The sequence below is a fragment of the Felis catus genome, chromosome F2 (assembly GCF_018350175.1).
Source record: "Felis catus isolate Fca126 chromosome F2, F.catus_Fca126_mat1.0, whole genome shotgun sequence".
NCBI lineage: Eukaryota > Metazoa > Chordata > Mammalia > Carnivora > Felidae > Felis > Felis catus.
In genome coordinates this window covers 26,097,501-26,111,952 of record NC_058385.1, presented here as the reverse complement: position 1 = coordinate 26,111,952, position 14,452 = coordinate 26,097,501, and the positions used below count along the sequence as shown (strand labels likewise).

The 14,452-nt window shown below is 41.6% G+C and overlaps 1 protein-coding gene across 1 annotated transcript in view; it reads left to right on the top strand.

Annotated features, from left to right (window-relative positions):
• Positions 1-14,452, top strand: part of PEX2 (peroxisomal biogenesis factor 2) — a 119,175-nt gene that overhangs the window by 102,733 nt on the left and 1,990 nt on the right. The gene's annotated exons all lie outside the window — the stretch shown is intronic.

Below are 14,452 nucleotides of genomic sequence, written 5' to 3'. Positions count from 1 at the left end.
TGGCTAATTATAACATTATGTAAAGAAGTTGAAGGTGGTAGCTAGATCATAAGCCCTGAGATCATCAGTCTGTCTGGTTCACTGCTTAATATCCAGAATTTAGAGCAATGACTGGCCATCATATGCAGAAAATATTAAGCAACTTAAAAAAAAACAAATGCATAAGTGAGTTAATGCCAGAGTAACTGGACAAATGAATTATAGAATGATGTCCATGCTACTATGGATACACCAATAAAAGAATGATTCAGTCTTCAGAGTAAATGGAAGTAAGGCATGGATTTTTCTTTGGTAAGAGGCGATAAAAAGGTTAAGAGTGTGGGCTGGGGAGGGAAAGATTTCTCAGGTACACTGTTCAGACTGAGTAGAAAATTTCCAGGTTGTACAATTAGGATAGTGCATTTGTTTTTTTTTTTTTTTTCTTTAGTACATGTATTCATTTATTTAGAGAGGGAGCACATGTGCACGCAAGCGGGGAAGGGGCAGAGAGAGGGAGGGAGGGAAAGAGAGAATCCCAAGCAGGCTCCACGCTGTCAGCAAGAAGCCCAAATGCAGGGGTTGATCTCGCAAACTCTGAAATCATAACCTGAGCTGAAATCAAGAGTCAGATGCTTAACCAACTAAGCTGCCCAGGCGTCCCAGGATAGGGTATTTGAATTTGAAGATATAGCAGGATCAAAAGTTCAAGGGTAAGAATGATGATGACACTTGTAAGGGCTAGATGGGGCATGGTCATACAGGACAAAATGAAGGAAAAGAAGAAGAGGCAGCAGAGGTCAACTTGAAATACACCATGAATTGCGGTTATAGATTCTGAGACATTTGAACTTCATCCTGCAAACAACTGGGATCCACTGGCAAACTCTAAGGAAGGGAGACACATCTTCAGTTCTGACAGTGCTTTTGTGTTGAAAAGTTTTAGGACATTCACCATGCAACTCTGCCCCCCACACATGCAGTGTCATAAATGAAAAGGCTGTCATTTATACCGTCTGTGTAAGTCCAGCCCAGGCATGTGCACATGAGGCGTTTTCCCATTTTATCTCATAACATCTAATGCCAGCAGCTTTGAAGTAAGCATGCTTTCTTTCAAGTTGCTTGGTATGCTTAATTCTGTGGTTACCTGATAAAGTACCCAGTGTTGTAAAGTTTAGAGCTTATTCCTTAACATTATAGATAAATCAAAAGAAGAGCGCTCATAGTTTCAGATTGGAGTTCATCAAGGAAAGGTTTCTCCAAGAGTCAAGGTTTAGGTACTGAATATAATGCAGTGAATCCATTTTATTCATGTTATTAAATGGAAAAAAAAATATGTATCTCAGAAGAAAATCCAATTTAAAGACTTCAGAGATCTGATATCTCCTTAAAATAGTGCTGGCCACAATACACTCTCTCACTGAAGAAATATTTATTTGCCTCATGAATCTTGGCCCTATGAGGGAAAATGGCAGTTGCTGAAATATAATTTAGGACTGCAGGAAAAGTGAATCGACGAAAAAAGTAGAAAGCCGGGATGTTTTATGTAGAGATCTTAGAAAATACAATACAAAGAACAAAGTCAGATGTCCAGGATTTTAGACTAATTACTCATGTTGGAAAACAGGAGTACAAAATTATCCTTCAGAATTTTAGAAGTAAAACTTGATCTTGTGTTTAATACACAAAACCTCCTTGGCCCTAACACATCGATCCTCTATCCCCATTTACAGGACAAGAGAGTTCAAGCTGTTTATGGCAGGAATGTCTACCTTTGGGCTTTTTAAACCAGGTTCAAACCAATCCCAATCTCTTTCTTAGGTCTTAAAATAAGATCAAACAGTGCAAAATTCCCTTCCTAGTATTTAAGCCCAGTTGCCTCTGTCCAGATGACTCCTATAATCCAGCCAGGCAGAACACCTCACCCTGCTGTTCCTGCTGCTTTTCTGTGTGTCCTTTGATTGTAAGTAATTATCTCCAGCTGTCCCTGCACCCTGGTCTCCTTTAACTCCTCAAGGTCTGGCCTTAGAGACTGCCATGCTGGAGGAAACTAAGACCCTTGAGTACCATTATGTGAACTGCTTGAACACCGGACATAAAGATAAATACATTTTGGCATCTAGATGGTGCCGTGTCTTGAGAGTTTTTCCCAAGGTCCTGAAGTACTTCGGATGTGCAAAGTCAAGAGCAAGAAAAATACTTCCCAAGGAAGTCTTTCCAAATTCCAGTTCACTACGCTTTCCCGGGTGATGATGTGCTTCAAATGGGGGTAAGACTTGCACTAAAAGGACATCACACAGAATGCTCTAGGAGGTTGGACTCAGACTGTCCTCTGTCACCGAGTGGCAGGATTAAGCAGAAATTATCACAGAGTCAGGCTTGACCTCAGTAAGTAAGAATCAGAAGACCTGGATTCAGAGCATTCTCCTTCACTGCCAGTGGGAGACACGATCCATATCATCTTATTGAAATACAGGCTGGAAATGTGTAACAAAACCCTTGAAAATTTATCCAGAAATTCTACTCCAGGAACTTTCCCCATAAAACATCCAGTCACGTACACAACAATGTTTATACAAAGGTATTCTTTGAGTGTTTTACCACTCAAAGCGTTACAACAACAGGTAAGCATCTAACAATATAGGATTGATTGAATAAATAATGGCACACTTTTTAAGTTGTAATACTATGTCGCCAATAAACATCATCATGTAGAAACATATTTAATGACATGAATAGATATTAACATTATTATAATTTTATATATTATTTGTTTTAATGAAAGTCACTAATTTATAATAAATAAGTATGCAGAGTATGATTCCAATGTAAGGAAATATGTCTACTAGAGCTCCCAGACTAGTGATTCAGGGTACTAGCTTTTATGGTAAACTAGCCCAAGTATGAGTCACCCCCAGCACTGAGGCTAGTGACCCTGAGAAAGCTGGTTAATTTCTCTAGGCCTCAAGTTTCTCATTGGTAAATAGAGATAAGAAAATTACCTTCCACAGTACTTGGCAAGGCCAAAGTGGATTAATCTATGTGAAATACCTAAAAAAAGCTCTGGTTCATAAAAGGACTCAATAAATTTTAGCTATTATTTTCACTATTATTAACAGTACCATCTAAATTTATATGTAATTTATGTATAAGAAATATAAGGGCAATCAGTAATAATTATTTTGTTCTTTGTGTGTTTTTAAGATTTTCCACAATGAGGGGTGCCTGGGTGGTTCAGTTGGTTAAGCATCTGACTCTTGATCTCAGCTCAGGTCATGATCTCACCGTTCATGAGTTTGAGCCCTGCGGGGGTTTCCACATGCTGCATTGGGCTCTGTGCTGACAGTGTGGAGCCTGCTTGGAATCATTTCTCACCCTCTCTCTCTCTGCCCTTCCTGCACTTGCACGCTCTCCCTCTCAAAATAAATAAATAAACACTAAAAAAATAATAAATAAAAAAATAAAATTTCCTACAATGAGGGTTTATTTATTTTGAAACCATGCATAGACACAAACTCAATCCATGGTAAGCACTATTTGTTTTTTTTTTGTAATTAATTAATTTCTTTTGACAGAGAGAGTGCAAATGCATGTGAGCAGGGGAGGGGCAGAGGGAGAGAGAGAGGAAGAGAGAGAGAATCCCAAGCAAGCTCCAAGTCCAGCATGGAGCTCCAGGCTGATCCCACGACCACGAGATCATGACCTGAGCTGAAATCAAGAGTCAGACGCTTCATAGACTGAACCACCCAGGCGCCCCAAAAGTTATTTGTAAGGAAGCAAACCTGGATGTGAACGGTGGCGCATCTCTTCAAGGTCAGGTTCTGTGACTTTCAATCAGGCATTTGAATTCTTTTAGCCTCAGTCTCTTCATCCATAAAAGGGGACTGGTTATACACTGCTTTATAGGACTGGTGTAAAATCAGGTGAGTATCTATTTTAGTTACAATTTCTTAAGCAGTTTGTATGGTCTGTGTTCTGAGGTAAGTGATTTAAATAAATATATTTTCCTGTTTGATCCTCACCCAAAGAGGGGAAACAAACACACAAAATGGCTCTTATTTTTATTTTCATATGAAGATTAAAATGTTACATAATCATTTCAATAAAAGCAATTGGTCCGAGTATACACCAAAATTAAAAATAGGCCTGGGCATGAATCCTTATTTTTATTAAGACATTTTTCAGACTTTGGTCTTTCTTAAGCACTGGGAAATTTCTGTTTCATTCCGCAATTAATTTTAAGGTAGTAAAGTATAGTTTCCAGATACAAAATAATAATTCTTCTGTAATGTAATCTTCTCAGCTGTGTAAGTTACAGAAATATGTTCCTACTCTAGATCAAAGAGAATCTGCTCATTCAAAGTTTCCACAGTCTATGCTGCCCATCATATAGTAATAGCTCCCTCTCTGCCCTCAGTGGGCCATATGATTTCACCGTGCAGGTCAGCTTATTTTCCCTAGGATGGAGAATGAATGTGTGTATACGGTACGTATGAGTTCCCTAGAATAGACACTTTGTCTGGAGATGGATTTGCCTTCCTTGTATGTAATGCCTCTGCCAAAACTACCATCCATGGATTTACAGAATGCCTTATCTGCCCTAGTGGTATTCTACGCAGAATTGCTTCTGATCGAGGAAGTCAGTTCAAAGCAAAAGAGTGTGGCAGTAGGCCCAGGCTCAGGAATTCACTGGCCTTATCATATATCCCATTATTTTGGAGCAGCTAGCTTGATAGAACAATGGAATGGTCTTTTAAAGACCCATTGAAAGCACAAGCTACAAGGTAATAACTTGCAAGCCTAGGATAATGTTCTACAGGAAGCTGTATGTGCTTTAGATCAATGCCAATATATGGGGCTGTTTCGCTCAAAGCTAGTATTCATGGTCCAGGAATCAAAGGTGGAAATGGCAGTGCCACAACTCACTATTACTCTTAGTGATTCACTAGCAAAAGTTGTGCTTCCTGTCTTCACGACCTTACGCTCTGCTGGTCTAGACGCCGTAGCTCAAATGTTTGCACTGGAGACACAGTAATGAATCCACTGACTATGCTCTGCCTTCATTACCTGCACTCTTTTTTTTTTTTAATGTTTACTTATTTTTGAGAGAGGGAGAGAGACAGAGAGACAGAGAGACAGAGACAGAGAGACAGAGCACGAGTTGGGGAGGGGCAGAGAGAGGGAGACAGAATCTGAAACAGCTCCAGGCTTTGAGCTGTCAGCACAGAGCCCAGTGTGGGGCTCGAACCCACAAACCATGAGATCATGACCTGAGCTGAAGTTGGATGCTCAACCCACTGAGCCATTCATGTGCCATTCATTACCTGCACTCTTAAAATTAGCATCTTTCTCTCTCTCTCTCTCTCTCTCTCTCTCTATGTGTGTGTATAATATATATAATACACATATAATATACATAATATATATACATATATATACATGCATAACTATATGTCTAAAATCTCCTCTTGTTTCTATTTCTTTGGCTGCAACAATAGGACACTGTGCTCCATACATTCAGTATATATGAATATAATAGGACCTCCTGAAACTTGATCCGTGCGTTTTTATTTCTTGATGCCTTTGAGGCTGGAATTTACACTCAGGACAGAATCTTCCTTTATTCTTGGAAAAGCCCTTTTAGTAACATCCTTAGGATTTCCTAGAAGTTTCCTAAATATATTTGCTTCATACTGAGGTGTTATTCATTCTGTTTTAGTGATGTAAAAGGTTGTTTTCATTGTGGCTGGGAGTATCTTTGCAGATAGCATTATAATGTCAATTAAATCTTGGCTTCTTCTCTGGGCTTAGGACCTATGAAAAAGACTCCCATCTGGAAGTGAAAAGCTGGCTTCTCCACCTTTGTTGCTAAGGTAGGAAATTGCAGAGAACTAACTGCCACGAAAGGGGCTTGGGCCATGTTCTTATGGAGCAGCGATATGCACATTTGTTATATGTAACACAATTGGTACATCCCTGTCAGGAAGGGTAATAGAGTCACTATGGATCGGGCTTACGAGATGCATCTATTCTTTGAAATGCACAAGAACACAGTTGAGGCCAATAGAGTTGAGAAGTTTCTGAGGAGCAGATACCTTGTTTAGTGAAGCATCTTGGGAAGACTGGCTGTCGCTCTAAATCTAGTTTAGCCACATCTAATTCACTACCCAGAGGCATGATAGATGTAATTTTTGGAAAAGGCATCATTAACACTGGGAATAAGAACCACCTCTCCTGACTTGCACTTCACGAAGAAATCTTTGGAGTCCACATTATAGTCCACATGCTGCTCCCATTATCGAAAAAGTATAGCCAGTAGTCCCAACATATTTATGTATCAGTCCCCAATAATCAGGGTAATAAGCTAGGCCATGTGATAACCTTGTACGAGTTACTAGGGGCAGATGGAAGTCATTACTCTAAGTTACTGGGTTTCCTATCTCTTGCGAATAAGGTAGATTCTCTCTGGTCTTTATTAGGAGTGGATTTCTTTAATTTACATTGCCTGAAAAATTGTATTAAGGAAGATTATATTTATGTATCTGGAAAAAGCCTTATAAAACATGAAAAATTAACTGCAGGGTTAATGAGGAAACTTCCAGTGTCTCAGAAAGGCCATATGGTATCACAGAGTAAAGTCTGAAGGGGAAGTCAAGGTTTATTCCCAAGGTCTACATCTGATTTATTGTGTCTCCTTGGACGAGTCACTTAACTTACCATCATCTCTTTCTCCAGCTGTAATAATATTCCTACCCCATATCTCAGGGGAGTGTTGCAAAGATTCTAACCAAACACAGACTCGACTTTTATTACTGCTAGGGAATAGCTTTTAGCACCTAGGAAGATAGGGTTGGAAAAAACCATTAAATATAAATATGATTGGGATGATGGCATTTTATATCACATCTCATCTCCCTTCTTATATTATGGAAAAACTTTAAGTGACAATAGATCATGCTGCTGTTTTGCTGTTTTAGAGACTGCTCATAATTAACTTTAATATCTTCTCTTAAAAAAAAAACAAAAAACAAAACAAAACAAAAAAACACCAAAAAACAAACTCCTGCGTAGCTTTTGCCAATCTCTGTTCACAGCAGCATTTTTACAGAAATACTAGAGGTTTTATTAACTTATATTTAGGATGTGTGATAATAACAACTAAAAAAAAAATAGTAGTGCTATTTATACAATTCTTCTAGTCTCCTGGAATTAAAGCACAGTATATAATTCCTGCAGTAGGTGTTACCTTTGGCATTCAATATAAAAATGTGTTGAAATTCCGAAGTGTTATGTAAGTGTTGATTATTAGTAGCAGTACACCATGAAAGAAAATTTAAAAAGCAGGATTGGAGGTATTTTTCACTTTCTTTTTTGCTCACATTTAGAATTTCATGAAAACATATGATTCTGACTGCCCCCCCCCATAATTATTCCCTTTTCCTTACAAGTGAAAACTAGATGGCTGTCCTAGTTTTATTAACACAGGTGACAGAGATGAATATACTATGTTTTCAATGATTATAAAAATCACACATTGAAAGTCACATGCAACACGCTACATCATGGGTGAACCTTAAAGTATTCAGCTAATTGAAAGAAGCTGGACACAAGAGGCCACATATCATATGATTCCATTTATATGAAACGTCCAGAGTGGATAAATCCATACAAATGGAAAATAGTGGTTGCTAGGGGTTGGGGGCAAGGGATAAAAGGAAATGACTGTTCATGGACAGAGGGATTCTTTTTAGGGTGATAAAAATGATCTGGGATAAGATAGTTGTGATATTAGAATGCTTTATGAAAGTATGAAAAACCACTGAGTTGTACACTGTAAAAGAGTCAATTTTATGGTATCTCAATTATACCTCAAGAACAAAAATAAGACACAGAGAAATAAGCAAAATCATTAATTTTAGGACAGCTAATGCTGGTGGTGGCAATAAAAATGTGCTTTTATGTTTAATTTGCATAAATTGTTCTATCATCCTAAATACCTTTGGTGACGAACCATTCTCTTTTAGAAATAATACTTGATGTTTTTTCTACCGAAAAGTTCACTTGCCACGTCCCATGTGATTTTCTATCCCTTATGGTGATTTAGAACCAGAAGACCTGGGTTTCAGTTCTCTGCCCCATGAAATATGCCTTGTGCTATAGAATGTGACAGAACCAGTCTGGAGTTCGTGTGTGTGATTCAGAGTAGGACAGAAACTGCTATATACTCACCAAACCCAGTGTGTGTAATAGCCTAGGTGCAACCAGAAGGCAAAAACCATGCAACAATTTGAGCAGGAGTAGTTTATTATAAAGAATTATTAGATTAGGGTAGAGAACTCAACTCCAAAAATGTAAGGACAATTCTATCTAATGGACACCCTAGGGCTGAAGGACAGTGTCCAAGGGAGGATAACTATGGAACTCCAAGACTCGTTTTCAGAACTCCTCAGAGAACTGTGCTTGCAGTCAACGGGATTGTGAAGTTTACTGGCTTGTCCAGATCGGAGCTGGTCCACAGTCATAGAAAAGCAAGAAACAACACTCCAGGGTGCAGATGACCTGGGGGTGGTGGGCAGGTGCTCAGAGAGAGATGGGTCTTTCTGCCAGGGTAAGACCTGGAGTGTGATGCCCACACCAGAGGGGATGCTGGGGGTAGTCACCAGTCTCACACTGGGGCTTCAAGGTTGTTGAGGGACTTTATGCTCTAGGTGTGCAGCTGGGACACACCACTGTTGGATGTCACCATCCACACCAAGGGACTTTGGAACAGGAGCAGAGAAAGAAAACTCATCATACCGGATCAGGAAGAGAAGCTCCCTGTCAACTGCAATGTCCTTCCGCAACACTTGTTGACAAAGCTTCACGTTGAGTTTACTGCTCAGAAGGAATGTTTAAGGGGTCTCATTCAATACTGCAAAGCATGTACTACAGTGCCAAAAAGGAGGTGAGAGACAGTGAAATGCTAAGTGGTGCCCTCAGTTTCCTTCTCCTCCTGTGCGTACAGCTTAACCATATTTACCAGCTCCCCTTGCAGTTAAGTGAGGTGACTCAGATAAATTCTGGCCAAAGGGATGTTGGTGGAAGTAATGTGATCCACGTGCAGATCTTGCCCCTACAAATCCGGCTTTTCCCTAAAAACACCCACCCACAATACCGGAAACAAATGATTCTAAATCCTCGAGGGATGGCAGGTCAACAAAGAAATACCCTAGAAGCCGGAGTCATCTTTTTAAAGAAAGACCCCAGGAGAATCACCTGATCAAGACGATCGATGATAAGGAAGTTCCATAAATTAAAAACAAATCTTCCTACTGTTTAGGCATTGAAAGTTTGCAGTTGTTTGTAACAGTGGGTAGTTCTTTTTGACTCCTCTAGGAATAGGTATGGGTGTTCCCATAGCAATAACCCAAAATACGTGGCATTGGCTCAGCAGCCAGACCACGGGGCAAAGAGGAATGAGCTATTAGAAACTGAGAAGCTGGCATTCCATGTTACATAATGGTAAAATATTTGCTGAACTGCCCTGGCAATAATTTGGAAGGCAGACCCTTCCTGATGAGTTGCTATGGACCAATGTCTGTTGCCTTTTCCAGTCTTCCTTTTTCCAAATGGATTGCTGTGACTATCCTATCTTGCTTCTCCTTTGTATATCGGGTAATAATAGACCATTTATCTTTATAGTTCATGTGTCACTGGACCATAGGGACAGTGATAAGGAGGGCTGCTCATCCCTCAGAAACTGGGACTTTGCGGTGAGTGAAGGGATGAGTGAGACTTTGAGTTCTGTCTCACCAGGAGGAGATGTTTTCCAACATGTGAGAAAAGGAATGAAATGGGTGTTTGATGACTAGAAGGGGCAACTTTCGCAGACGTGAGACCAAACTCTTTCCTTTTCTCTTTGTGCAAAAAAACTAAAGCAGCAACATGTTATCTACCTACATTTTTGCCAATAGAATACGGGTAGAAGTGCGACATGCCACTTCTAGACCTGCCTTCTGTTCTCTTTCATCTTGCGGCTTAGCATGGGCCTCTCTGGCCCTGAGGGACAGTAGAACCATAAGATGAAAGGAGTCTTGGAGTCACCATTTGGAAAGTAATTTCCCGGAAGAAACACAGGGCCAGGAACTCTCATGTAGAACCATCGCATGGGTGAGAGATATACTTGCGGCTCGATCTAATCCACCGAACCTCTGTGGGCCTTACAGCAGTTAGCCTTCTCAGGAAGGTGCTCAGAAGCCTCTGGAGTTAGACTGTGGAGCACATCTGTTTCGACAACAGCGACGATCTGGGTGGTGGGGGAAGAAGCTGAGCAGAACACCAAAGCCTGGCCATCAACACGATTCGAAAGCAGGAGGGGAATTAGGGGTCGGAGAAAAAATAAGGGAACACAAAGAACCAGGCAAGGGATGGTGATGATGCATTTCTAGGTCACACCTTGCTACCTGAGCAGACTTTTGAGTATTCAAGCACAGGCTCGCTTTGACAGAATGATGCTTGGCACATGGTTTAATCCCCGTCACCCTGGAGGGGCCATTACTCGTTGTCCTAACCAGACTTCTAGTCAAGAGTGTCAGAGATGCTTTTAATAATCCCCCCAGAACAAGAGACAAAAACCATGATAGTCCTGAGGAAACTGGACGTGTGGTCGGTCACATTCCGCCACCTACAGCTCCAGTTTGAAGGTCCTTTAAGTAGCCCCAGTAAAATTAAATAAATAAAACTCCCGCGAAACGGGAAAGATCGCAGGTTCTTGTTATGACGCTCCCAGTGAACATTTTCAAATCAGTGAATGAGCGAAACACCCCATCATCTTGGCCTTGACAGATTTCTAAGTATCCGTTTCTTCAGGAGGAAGCTTGGGGGCCTCCGTAGCAACTTCCAAACATGGGGCATTTCTCATGAATTCTGCTCCCAGTGTGTTGTGAGGACACAAATCCAGCTCTCCGCTGCCACCCCCGAAGGGAGCTTTAACTCTCCCCTCCCCTCCCCCACATGCATCTCCGCACATCGGGCACCAACCTCGTCGTGGTAGCTTGGTAGCGAGCAATTCATTTTCATGTTTACCTCACGAAGGGATGCCTGCGGTGCGCCTGCCGCTGAGTGCAAAGTGCAGATTAGGAAGCAAAGCCCCTGCTCCCTTGGTGCATTAACACAGCCACCATTAAGCTGCTCTTGGGGGGGGGGGGGGAGCGACCCCGGGGCCAGAGGCGCTTTCCTGCCCTAGGGGTTCTTGTCTCCTGGGGCCATTTTCAGAAGGGTGCCAGCCCGGCACAACTCCTTTTTTAGTTTCTTCCCACGTGTGTCTCTCCGACATCTGCTGCCCTTGTTCCCTTTCCCAGCCCCCAACCCTGCTCCAATATAGGGAACCTCCTGTTGAAATAATTGAGCAGATATTTTCAGCATAGTTAATCCCTTAGCTCTGTGTTGGATAAATTGTTATTAAAAAGACCACATAAAGCGAAATTTTCATTACGAATGTTGGAGAGAACCCCTTGGTAGGAAGGACGGTTACAACCACCAAGGATGGATAGGCTTCTGAACAGCCCTAGGACAGAGTCTCCGTGGATGTGGCCATTCTTCAAGTCAGTACAGCTCTCCCACATGATCATGAGAAGCCCTGATGATAACTACTATGAATTACTTCATGAGAATAGATTGACATACATAAAATCTTTAGAATAATGGACATATATAATAAATAATACGTTAAGGGGGCGCCTGGGTGGCGCAGTCGGTTAAGCGTCCGACTTCAGCCAGGTCACGATCTCGCGGTCCGTGAGTTGGAGCCCCGCGATGGGCTCTGGGCTGATGGCTCGGAGCCTGGAGCCTGTTTCCAATTCTGTGTCTCCCTCTCTCTCTGCCCCTCCCCCGTTCATGCTCTGTCTCTCTCTGTCCCAAAAATAAATAAACGTTGAAAAAAAAAATACGTTAAGTATTTGTGAGCTTTCGTTGTTACTTAGAGTGGTTATAACTTATAGTTACTCTTACAGTGGTAGGCCATTGTAATAATAACCTATAGTTTTTGGTATGTAATAATTAATATGCATTAGCATATATATGCTATATATAATATTAATGTATTAAAATTATACTAAATTATCACTTAAGGGTTGGGTTGAAGGATTGGTAAGTTTCATGCTAAGCAAGAGAAAAAGTAGTGATGACAGGAGAGAGAGAGAGAGACAAAGAGAGGGGAAGAAACCACACCCTGCTCTGTGTGTGTGTGTGCGTGCGTGGACTTCATGTTTTTAAACATCGAAGGAGATATTTAAGGTAATAAAACCAGTTTCTGAAACAGGGCTAGGGTGTCTCAGGAGGTGGTGAGTTTACTATCCCCCAGAGGGGTTCACACACACACATACACATATTCTTGACCATCCCGGGACATAATTAATATATGTGGCTGGATAACATATTTAAAACATCAACCAATTTTTTTTCTTTCCAGTATTTCACTTTCACCATCTCTTTCCACCTCGACTTCAGAACTTCTTCTCTGTTGGGACTTTACTGTTATTCTTTACTTCAGAATGGAGTGAGAAAAGGGAATGCCTTCCTGGCTTTTGTAGCTGGATAGCTTGGGCCTTGATGAGCAATGTCAAGGATTCAGAGCATAGAAAAAACTTGAATCCGACACAAATCTGCAGGACAGGCAAGGACGCCCCAGCCTCAGGAGTGGGGAGTGGGTGGAGAGAGTGGGTATGCATAGCTGTCGTGGCTCCTTACAACAGGGGGTCCTGCGTTTCCTTCCAAAACGAGTCCTGATTGGGGGTGATACCCTTGGATAGATTTGGGACTTTGAGAGTGTGGATGTGCTTAGATCTGAGGCAGACTCTGTGCTCTTCCCTTGGGCACTGGAGCGGCCGTGGCAGAAGGTCGAAGGGTCTCATTGATGAGAATGAGGCAATCTACTTGAACTGATGATGAAGAGCCAGACAGACGGCTTTCTCGGCCAATAGCAGCACAGACAGCGGACCCCGAGGATTATAACTTTTACTCCCAATGTGTGCTACGCAAGCCTCCCAGAATTCAGACATAACCACAGAGATGAAAGACATCCACAACTGGTTTGTAGGGCAAGACTCATGTGTGTGTTTGCCCTACGAGTCGCTCCGAACTCTGTACTCAGAAACGGCCAGCGCTCGGTTTAATGCTCTGCTCTAACCATCTTGAAGTTCTTCTTTTTTGAACGAGAGGCTTGCATTTTTATTTTTGCACTGCACCCTGCAAATCATGTAGCCATCCCTACTTGAATTGTATAACTTCCCTCAGTGCCATTAGAAAGAGGGATCCAAATAGAAATTAAGTCACTTAGAGAAAAATAAAATTCTGTGTCTGCCTGAGTTTGCAAGTTGGATACCATTACCAATATATCCGAGCCAAGGTCTGATGGAGTAAGGTGAATCATGCGCGGATCACAGAAAAGAACAGTCAGATGTGGCTAGAATGCAGAGCGTGTAACTGGCGAGGAAGAGAGAAAACTGGGAAACGTGTCTGGAGGTGTGAGCATGCACAATCTGGAATGCCCTTCCAGCAGAAGGTAGCAGAGTTGAAACCGCCTGGCATATTCAGAATTACAGATAATTCATACACGTGGGAGCCTAGGGTATACAACCGTGTTTAAGACATTCACATATAATATAAAAAGTAGATGCTAACGAGAGAAGATGGCTAGGGGCAGTACTTCTGATTTAGATCAACCTGACACTAAATCCTAGCTCTGCTGTGTCCTCCCGAGAGCATCAAGCTTCCGTTTTCTCCTGGCGAAAGGGAGAGGACTCGCATCACCTACTTTCGAAGGTTTCTGTGGGGATAAAATAAAATGATACACGTAGAGTAGAATATTTGGCACAGAGTAGGGACTCCTAGCCTCATTGCGTGGAACTCGGAGAAGACTATTTGCAAGTGAGATCATCTTTTCCTTCAGTTTGAGTATCTGCAACATGACATGCTAACATCTTTGGGTACCATACCTAGGCTATTTTGGTGTCCACTCAATGGTTAAATAGTAAATATATGTTTGCAAGAAAATGAGCCAGGGTGGGCCCAGGACTCTGGGCCTCCAGGCAGGCACAGTGGGTGCAGGGCTTTGGGGTTTGATCCCACTTCCAACTGGCAACCAGCTTATGGTTTCACCCTTGAAAACAAGTGAAATAAAAGACACGTGGAATTATGGCATTAATTTTTGACATGTGGGCTGGTTAAGTTCATTGCCATGTTTGACCGGTTCAAACACTTGAATGTGGCTCACTAGAGAAATAACCCTTTTCTGTGATGCCTCCTCTGCCAGCATGGGTCTCTGCTTTCTTCTTTTCCTAGTATTTGAACAAATAGCCCTTCTGGTCCTACAATAAATACCGTACAGGAATAGTTTTATGCTGGAGGAAACGTATCTTTTAACATGACACTCAGGCTTTTCTATGTTTTAGAAAAAACAAAAAAGGAGTCAGGTTTAATGTTTAGTTTTTCAACGAGG